Raw genomic sequence first — 10,527 nt, forward strand, 5'->3', positions numbered from 1 at the left:
TTGTACTGGAGGCATAAAGAAATATTTCCCCATGATATTGTACAATTCTTCCCTTTCTTAATGCTTTTACATATTTCGCGTTTTCATATTGGTTTTCACTTTTGGCAGATAATTTTGTGATTTCAAATTCCGATACACTTGCATAAAATGTATTTGATTTTTTTCTTACTCTTCAACCTCAACATCGTGCACAATTTGCCCTGTAATATGATTCATAATGACAACCCATATCTTCCGTAATGCACTCGTGGGTCCACATCGCTGGGACTAAAGTTTCGCCGGTGTTGCGTTCGGCGCCTTCAGGTAAAAACTTATTCTTCTTCTGAATTTATGGACCGACGCGGGGTAGAACGCATAACTTTTGGATCTTCAATAGCTTTCATTCTAAATTTCTTTACAAGCCCAAACTCTTCATACGGTCCCATGGTGTAATGGTTAGCACTCTGGACTTTGAATCCAGCGATCCGAGTTCAAATCTCGGTGGGACCTGGTTTTTTTTGACCGGCTGGTGGTGGCGGAGTAACGTCCAGAAAAAATTAACGCAGAGAAAGGTTTCAATTCCATTATATGTTTGACTCACGTCCATTATCTTTGACGATAAAATATTATAATGTTTCTTTATGGATGAAGGAAGACGTGATGATCCACCATAAACCTGTTCAAAACTCGGAGAAATCGTATCATGTCGTAATGACCCAATTATTACGGAAACGTACTGCTCTCTAAAGTATTTCAGGTTTTCATGCTGGTTAAGCCCCCGCGACCTTCAGCGAACCTTAGGCGAGTTTAATTTTACGGGTTTCTAATTAATGTGGGAAACCACAGATTTTACTCGGAAAGACACTCACTACCACAACGTGAACGCTGATCTTATGTCCCGTTGAGCCTTACTATTGTTAGGTTGGCTTCACCAAGCCAAAAACTTAATTACAATACGAGAATCGAGTTAATGAAACCCACAAAGACTAACAATTTCAAATTATTGCAATAGAAGAAAAATAGCGGTAAAACCATCCATATCATAATCAACATTTAGTCCTATCTCTATGGAATTACTACAGCTCTCAACGCTCTTTTAACCTGCCTCTTCATTTCTTAGCAGCAACATTATTTCACGTGCCTCACTATAATCTTGATCTTATCTTTTTCCGGAATTTTCAGTCGGTAGTGCGTATTGCGAGCTTAAAAGAACAAAAATTCGAACTTATTTTTTATTTTTCATTTGCTTTCTTTCCGGGGAACCTTGTCTTACAGTTTGGCCATTGAATTTCCATTACTGACCTTCAGCGTTCGTACGTATCAGTGTCTGTATCGGTCTTATTACGAAATTGGACCATTTCGTTGGTGTTTCCCTTGGCCCATTTTATCTCTATCAGTTTTAGTATCACCTATTTAAATTTCTTTTCATCTTCTCATTTCTTTTATGATCGTTTTCAATGCCACACTCCATGGGAAGCTAACCTACTCGTGTGTGCACGCTTATTACCGAGTTTAAAGGCCGCAAGACATCATATCATAACCTACTACTTTCCTTATACAACTGCCTTTTACAGACTTCTTTTAAATGATGCTCCTAGATCCCAGGCCGTGCCTTCTTGGAGCCACGTGAGTGGTTGTGCAGGCATAGAATTATTACTTTTTCCTATGTAATTAATTTGGTTTATGCTGAACTACTCGTTATTGGTATGATATACGATGCATAGTATATGATACTATATAGTTAAATGTACTTTGGTGCTATGATCAACCTAGGTGCTGGGTTATCCGTGCAGAAGACATTGAAACTAATCAGATAAAGTTACGTATTAGTTGTGTATTGAAATTTCGCCGCCGCTACTGGCCACGGTGGTGGAGGGTCCAGGTCCTTTTCAGCTAACGCCTGGAGTAGCAAGTTAGAACCCCGCCTATATGGGTTCTTCTACCGCGGTCCATATTTTATTTCACGTTGTATTTCTTGAAGTATCCCATTTAAAGGTCAGCCCGTAAAAATAAATTTAAATATCCAGTTTATAGATTCGCAGTAGAAAATAATATACTTTTTAATCGCTACCGCCTTTTATCTTGTGAAATAACTCACAGGAGACTCTATAAAGGTTACGTATATATCCGTACGAGGTCGGGAAGAGGGATAATGACTTCCAGGAATTAAATGGAAAGTAATTTGATCCCACTTTCAATCACTCGAGCTCCTTTGCTCAATTTGATTGAATCCTTTTCCGAACCGCATTCCATCCGACAAACCTAAAGGTACAGCTGTGAAATTCAATTATATCTTGGAGTAAAAGCTTAATAGTTTGGCGTCAACTGTGCACACATGCCACAAGATCTGCATATATTTTCAATATAACATCTCCCCTGATAGACATCCGTTTTAAATCGATTTGTTCGATGGGGCTAGGTTGGTTTGGATACCTAACGAAACAACACTCATTATTCTTGCAAGGCATATTCTTGCTGAGAACACCGTCTTTCTCCCTCTCTATGGCCACGTACAAGAAAATATTTACTCCACCAAACCGCCCTTTACCATATTTGTTCAGAATTATGACGGTTAAGCTAATGGTATGAATAAGTATAGATTTAATGTGTTTGTTTCAAACATTATGGGGCATCATCTACGCAATAGGTGTTAATAAAGAGTGATCGTACTTTTTAGCAACATAACTTTTCTCATCCTCCAAATTTTGATAGTCCTTCTCAAAGTAGTTCTATTTTGATGTAATGCCCTTTTCCCAACATTTTTTTGCAGCCTTTGAAGACATACTTGAAACTATTTTTTTGATAAAACCTTCTAACTCACCTCGGGGAACCTTTGCTTCTAACGACGAAAATTACTTTCCATCATTTTCCATTGGTCACATCCGGGAGCAAGAAAAAGCCACATGGGGTGGGTTTAAACTGCAGGATGAGGAGCACGTTTCATTTTGATTTTGGTGAGATATTAATCCTCAGTACTTTCCATGTGCGGTCGTGAAATTTCTTGGTGCAACTTTTGCTTTGAAATGTGGCCTTTTATGTTTCATATGGTCATGGAAAATTTTTAGCGCCGCTCCATAGTGTCTGCTCTGTATTTACATTTGAGTGTGCTGGTACGACATGATGATACCTTGACTATTAAACTCTTAACATACTCTCCCAGCGGAAGCCACTACTGTGGCTATTTTTGCTGTCAGTGATGTCGGAGATTTCCTCCCAGGGCTATGCTGTTTTCTCTCAGAATCAAAATGATGTAGCAAATTTTTACTTGCAGTCGAAAAGAAAATCCTTATCTTCCTGTAACATCAATTTCACCTACAAACAAATACGCACGCCAACGTCCTGTTGTTCGGTTGTGAGCAGACTTGGAACCAACCGCCCACGAACACGTCCATTTTTACTTTTTCCGGCCTGCTGATGGTACATCATGAACTGTTCTGGTAGAGCTCGTAACGTTTATTCGACTATCTGCTCTCGTAATGGCGGCAGCGATGTTAATGATTTCTTCAGTAAGAGCAATGACTGGAGTTCCGGATCCAGCTTCCATTTTAATTGATTGTCTCGTCTCCTTCACAATTTAAAATCATCTTCTAGCTGTGCCATAGGAAAGAACACACCATACCTTAACCCTCTGTGGTATTGCGGAGAGTTTATTCTGGCGGAAGCGAAATTACCATTCAGCGTCGCGTTTTACTTCCATAGTCGAACTGAACATTTTTCAATATGCCACGGCTGCCGTGGTTAAATAAATGAAACTTGTGCCACACATTTATTACAAATGAAGCCAAAAATATAATGTTATACATTTTGAACGATCAATTATGCGAATAAAATTTGGGGTTCACTGTATAATGAACAGCTGTCGTATGTTCGGCAGATAATAATGTGAATCGAAAGTATTTTCAGGCATCGAATCCATATCCAAATATACGACACGGCGGATTATCTACCACAAGGATGGAGATTTGTTTCTTCCGAATTATGTAAACCTAAGTAACATACTTTATTGCGATATGATCGCGATTTGAGCACTAAATTCATCAATTTCTTCATCCCTTACTCCTAGATTATTATTTCAAGTAGCATACTTGCATTATAAATTTATCGTAAATGTGAGATTTATGCGCTCCAATTACATAAATATCTTCCTTGAAATATTTTTCCAATGGTCATTTTTGGGACCAATACTTTGTGTGTTAATGCGAGGATTTCGAACGATTAAATGGTGGGGTTTTTATAGGAGGCGGCCGAAAGCTAAGGCCAGCCAGCTAAGGCGCGATGTGCGCATTTGGCGATGGGAAAGGAAGGGTGGAGAGAGAAACCCAGTGTCGGCATTAGCCTACTCTTGTCGCAAGGCGCCAAGGGGTCCACAATTTGAGATACCACTGAAAAATATTTGTTGTTTTGAACCCGGGCCCTCTCGGTAGAAAGCCTGGAAGTTAGCCACCGCACCATTCCGATCCCCATTAAAAGGCAGAATCTCCCTTAAAGGCTAAAACGTAATAAAACGACATGTCGTCACGGCGAAATAAAGCGCCGACAGGAGTTGGTCGTAGTCCGTAGAATCAGTTATCCAAGGAAAATTATTATGTGTAACAACACAGTAACTTTGTGGAATTATTGTTCCATAATGAATAATGTTAAAAACGAAACGCTGTAACTCCACATGAAAAATATAGCTATAGCTATATGCGTGCATACCTATATACATACATACCTAATTATATATATATATATATATATATATATATATATATATATATATTAAAATTAAGCTTATTTTTCATGTAGAGTTACAAAGTTTTGTTTTAACATCATTGAAATGATGATTTCTTCAATCCTTATTAGATTTCCAAAAATATTTAAGTTAGGTATGAAACGCCAACATGCTATGTACTTCAACATTCCAAGTCTTTTCTTGGCGATCTCTCTTTAGTAACAAAAAATACACTTTATAATGACCTGAGAGGTCTAATTGTCCTTTCCTCTCCTGCCTCTTCTTCCTAAACTTAGGCATGTACATAAAAATATTAAGAAAATTGAGCAACTGGACAAAAATAACACATTTATTTCAAATAAAATTAACACCATATGAGAACACAAACTCCATGATACTTACGCATACAATTATCGCATTAATATTTTGAGCGCAACTAATATTGGGTTCCATTTACATCTTTCTGTTCTCTTTTAGTTTCGAGTTAAGTGGTTGCCGGGTTCTCTATAGTGGATAAGTAGTTCATAAAGAGGGCGCTGAGAGAAAAGGGGAAACATTTTGTAGCGGATTGTAGCGGTCGAAAAATTCGACAAGAAAGAGGGTAAAACGGTAAAACGGAGTTCTGTCCACGAAGGCCACTCGGAATGGTCTGAAAAGAACGCTCCACACCATTACCTCAAAGTTATTTAGACAAAGGTTTACACAATGGAGGAAGGGGAGAGTGATCAAAGGATATTGAAAAGGGTACGCTTTGATAAAGTAGAAGAGGAAAAGGGCGAAGAGAAAGGGGATTTTTGAAAAAATAATGTTTTTTTTGTCGAATTAAAATATTTCAACTCGGGGTTCTGTACAAGAAAAACCGAATTTGAAACGGCGACCTGCCTTTCCCTCTCTCTCTTTGGAGCGTACATTCTTCCCATTCCCTCCTCAAACTGCCTCTTACCCCATTTTTTTAAGGCCTGCACTTATTCAGTACCAGGTTGTACGTACTTTCACCCCTTTCGCCCCGACCATTCACCTCCTCCCCCCATATCCTCCACAACCCCTTCCATCTACCCCTGCCCCTTCAATCCCCGCACACCTCCCTTCCCTCCCTCTCACGCCACAATCAGGCTGGGCTTCGAATCCCAACCTCTCTCCCCCCCTCAGCCCCCTCGTACGTCATCCCTTGCAACCCCTCTCCTTCTCCGTCCCCGACTCCCCTCAGTAGCCCAGCTCACTTTTGCAGGCCAATTCCCCGCCTGGAGGGTGGGGTAGGGGTGACTCCCTACCGCCCACGCGCCCTACTCGCCCTTGTCTGGCTCACACCTAATGAATTACATTTGCAGCAGGACCCATCCAGCATGGAACGATTGCGTTACTGCATTTCCTACATTCGATTTTGTGTGTTGTATGCTCCTCTCAACCCCCATCTCCCTTCCTGGTTATACGAGGGTCATCCGGAAAGTAGTACCCGTTCGTGCCGCATGAAGTGCTGACGACGCGAGTAGCCGCTGGACGAGGTCAGATAGCTTCAGTGGCTTGTCTGCCTTCTCTGAGCCAAGTTGCGTGACGCTAGCATTGCCTGTGTTGTTTCTGTGATTGTTTACAATGTTTAAAAAAATTGAGAACGCCGCCAGTTGTGAAGTGAGGGCAGTGATTAAATTCCTCAATGCAAGAAACGTTCGCCCATGTGATATTCATCGCCAATTAAAGGAGGTGTATGGAGACAATGTAATGGACGAGTCGTCTGTTCGGCGGTGGTGTCGCAACTTCAACATGGGGAGGGGGAACACACACGACGATGAGCGTTCGGAGAGACCGTCTGTCATTACAGACCAACTGGTGAGCTCAGTTGACGAATTCGTGAGGAACGATCGGCGCGTCACAATTGATGACATCTGTGAGCATTTTCCCAATGTTTCTCGAACAATTGTTCATGAAATTGTTAAACACCATCTGCATTATGCAAAAATTTGTGCAAGATGGGTCCCTCGCGTATCTCAATGAGCTGGCGGCGAAGGACTATGCAGCAGGAATACAGAAACTTGTCACACGTTATGACAAATGCCTTAATTTGCTTGGAGATTATGTTGAGAAGTAGTTTAAAGTATCCTCTTTCAAATAAAATTTTTTATGTTTGTTAATATTTACTTTTGTGTCTTTATTTCACGAACGGGTACTACCTTCCGGATGACCCTCGTATGTTAGCGAACATTATGAATTTATGGGGTAAATATATGGCAGTTGAAGACTAATTTTGGCTACAGGACGGCATAGGTGAGCCATTGCTATCTTGATGAAAGTCTTGAAGCCTTCAGCTGATTTTTTCCATAAGCTTCAGTTGTTCTTATGAAATCAATCTATAAAATCGCCCAAGGTGTATTTCTTTTCCTGAGTTTGGGCCATTTAGCATCGATCTTATTCATTACCTAGCGTTTAGTGCTTGCGCAACGGCTGCAATTTGCGCGGGAAAAAGTATTCCTGGAGTCTGTAGTTTATCATCTTATTGCTCTTATCTTTTTCCCTAACCAGCCTTGGTAAGATAGTTTGTAGCTTGCGTTTCTCTCTTCTCTTGCAATTAAAATCATATGATTGAAGTACTTGCATTTCATCTGGTCTCAGGTGCTATTCATGTTTTTTGATATTTCCACGACTGATTAACTTATAATTACGTGATACTTTCTGTTCCCTCTGCAATATTTGTCTAAAATAGGACAAAGTGTCTCTCTATGTTTTGATATTATTGCATTGATATTTCTTTAGATGCATCTCAAATGCATCTGCCTTGTTCTGTGTGGGATGCATTCACGAAAGATGAAATCTGAAATTGAAATTTTAGGTAAAATAATTTCGCATACCTTTTCTTCGTGTTGGTGTTTATTTGACCAGGTTTATAATAGGTACTGAAATGTTTTTGCATGTACTGAAATTTTATTATACTTATGTAGGAAAATACCCTTTGAGTCTCACTCATTTTGTTTCAACTGCCTTATACAAAATGGTACCGATAAAAGTCAGTTTAAGTTGAAGCATCCTGATGCTCTAGACGTTAAATCTTAATATTTAATGTTTATCCGCGCATTAAGGAGATAGTAAACGGTTTTTTCTTGGTGCCAAACTAATTGGCTTTCTTAAATTCTTGGTGCTGTGTATCTGGAGGTCACAGTGGCCAGAAAACTAAGCAGAATGCTTGCCTCCCTGCGTTTAGTTTTATTTTCATGCAGAAATTATCCTCATCGATTAATTTACCATAATTGTCAGTCTACGAGTCTTAGCAGCAAAACAATGAGTACATATACGGACCACAATAGCTGCATTGCAAAAAAAGCAAATGAATGAAACGCTATGAGCAAATAAACACATTAACATTATTTGCAAATAAATTGAGAGTTTCATGCAAGCTATAGCACGTAGAATAGTTCACCAATATTTTAAGTGTTTTGGACCAAGTTGGTCAAAATGGTAAGGTAATCAGAAGAAGAATTACATTAGACAAGTAGGTTTTCACAGGGAGGGAGTTGATGACAGGTGCACTGAGTTAGGAGGCTAAGAGAAGATTATTGAAAACTTTGATTTGGAGAATGATTTTGTTCGGTGAGGAAACCTGGCCAGTAATAGACATAGGATTGATGCTTTTGGGATGAGAGTATCGAGAAGAAAGAAAAATGTATAAGGTAAAATGTGCAGAACAGAAAACAAAAGAAGAGGTACTAGGTATGGTGGGGAAGAAAGAGGATTGCTGGGAGAAATACAAAGGAGGCAGGAAAGGTTTATATTCAGCATTTTGAAAGGCGATGGAATTTTGAAAGCTGACAGAGGGGCGAACTCCAGGCAAACGGGGAATAGGAGGTAAAAGATAGGCATATTGAATGAAACGAACGGAGGTAGAGCGAGTGTGGAATTAAAGGATTTCTTGTAGTATAGCGTCAGGTATGTATCTTGTTAGACGAAGCTAAGATATGTGGAGATGCTAAATGTGTGTCCACCTTACCTTAAATGGTAAACTACCAAATAATAAGAAATAAAGTGTGAGCAGCATATCTGTGGGTTGGTTGTAAAATCTTAGGGCGAAGAAACATCGCGAGAAAAATCTCCTTGGGCTTCGTCACTGGCTCTCCTCTCCTCGAGTTTGGGCTTCACCGCAGATGTTCACATAGAGTGGGGAGAGCGACACCGCATAAGACCAGTTCATTTGAGTTAAAATAGCGCTACAGAGCGGCTCTCACCAGGTTATTAATTTTCGCAGTTTTATGACACAGCTCCGGAAATATTTTAAATGAAATATAACCGAACGAATGTGGCGAAACGCTCCCAGGGCACCATAGGTTGGGATTGATTGTATCGACGAGAGAAATATCTGATATATCATAATTCCCTAATAATTCTCAGGTCATACTTTGAATAGACCGCTATGAGGATAGTCGGATATTTATCTGGAACGTCCGCGTAATATGCTTGATGCGCGTGCGTAATATTGTTATACTCCGAGGTAAATCTATTCGTGTGTTGCATGGAGAGGTACACTAAGATGGCAATCAAAATAGAACGGAACCAATTTGTGCAGCCTGAAGTGAAGAGAAACTTAGTCTTGCATTCAGTTTCGTCCCAGAGGAAAGATCATTCTCTATAGGTCTTGAGTTTCCATCTGAGACGTCTCGTTTTCCTAACCTACTTTGCATCCGGTTAACTTTCAGTTACTTATTATTGCCAAGAATATTTTACCATAGAAGATGTGATGAAAAAAAGACAGGAATGATTATATAGCTTGTTTATTTCGACGGATACAGCTTAGTCGAGCTAGTCACCCTCAAAGTACATGCCTTGGCTGACGACACACCTTTGCCAACGTTTCTTCCAGCTCTCGAACCCTGCCTGGTAAGCCGCCTTAGGGGTACTCTTCAGGTCCGCCGTACAATTATTTTTACTGTCCGTAATAGAGTCGATTCGGCGCCCTTTCAAGGTTGATTTGAACTTTGGACAAAAAAAAGTCTGATAAACCCACGTCTGGAGGGTAGGGTGGCTGCGGGATCACGGAAGTTCGGGTTCTGGTGAAAAACTCTGTCACGATGAGCGCCGTGTGAGCCGGCGCGTCATCGTGGTGGAAACGCCATGCATTGTTTCCCCACATCCGGCCTCTTTCGGCTCACTGCGACCCTAAGCCTCTTCATAACCTTTGATAGAAATCTTTGTTGACGGTTTGACATTGACGGACGTATTCGTTATGAATCAGCCTTTGCCAATCGACGAAACACTCAAGCACGACCTTCACATTGGACCTGTACATACGATTTTTCTTTGGTCGCGGAGAATGAGGATCTTTCCACTGAGAAGACTGGGCCTTTGTCTCAACATCATAACCGCAAACCCAGGCTTCGTCACCGGTAACGATGATTTTAAAAAAATCGGGTTGGAATTGGCTCGATCCAGGAGTTCCTGACAAATGTCCATATGTTTTTGTCTCTGTTCATCAGTCAGCACCCACGGGATGAATTTTGATGCGACTTGCGTCATGCCCAAAAAGTCTGTCAAAATTGTTTGACAGGTTCCAAAACTAATGTTCACTTCCTCGGCTATCTCCCTAGCAGTTAAACGGCGATTTACTCGCAACAAATCGTTCACCAATTTGAAATGGTTGGAGTCTGTCGAGGTGGAAGGCCGCGAATCTTCGCGAACCTTCATCTGTCGAGGTTTTACCCAATTTGAAACGACTGTACCACTCAAAACACTGGCTTCGACTCATAGCTTCATTAACAAAGGCTCGCTGAATCATTCCAAATGTCTTCGTAGCAGTTTTGTCAAGTTTGAACAAAATGTCACGCACACACGCTGTTCCTCTAGCTCCTTCATTGCTA

General features: G+C 40.5%; 1 non-coding gene across 1 annotated transcript; it reads left to right on the forward strand.

Moving 5' to 3' along the window:
- Positions 1–417: 417 nt before the first annotated feature.
- TRNAQ-UUG (transfer RNA glutamine (anticodon UUG)) lies at positions 418–489 on the forward strand. The gene has a single exon. It is a non-coding gene; the product is annotated as a tRNA-Gln (tRNA).
- Positions 490–10,527: the final 10,038 nt, after the last annotated feature.

The sequence above is a fragment of the Hetaerina americana genome, unplaced genomic scaffold (assembly GCF_022747635.1).
Source record: "Hetaerina americana unplaced genomic scaffold, ioHetAmer1.1.p SCAF_2, whole genome shotgun sequence".
NCBI classification, from domain to species: domain Eukaryota; kingdom Metazoa; phylum Arthropoda; class Insecta; order Odonata; family Calopterygidae; genus Hetaerina; species Hetaerina americana.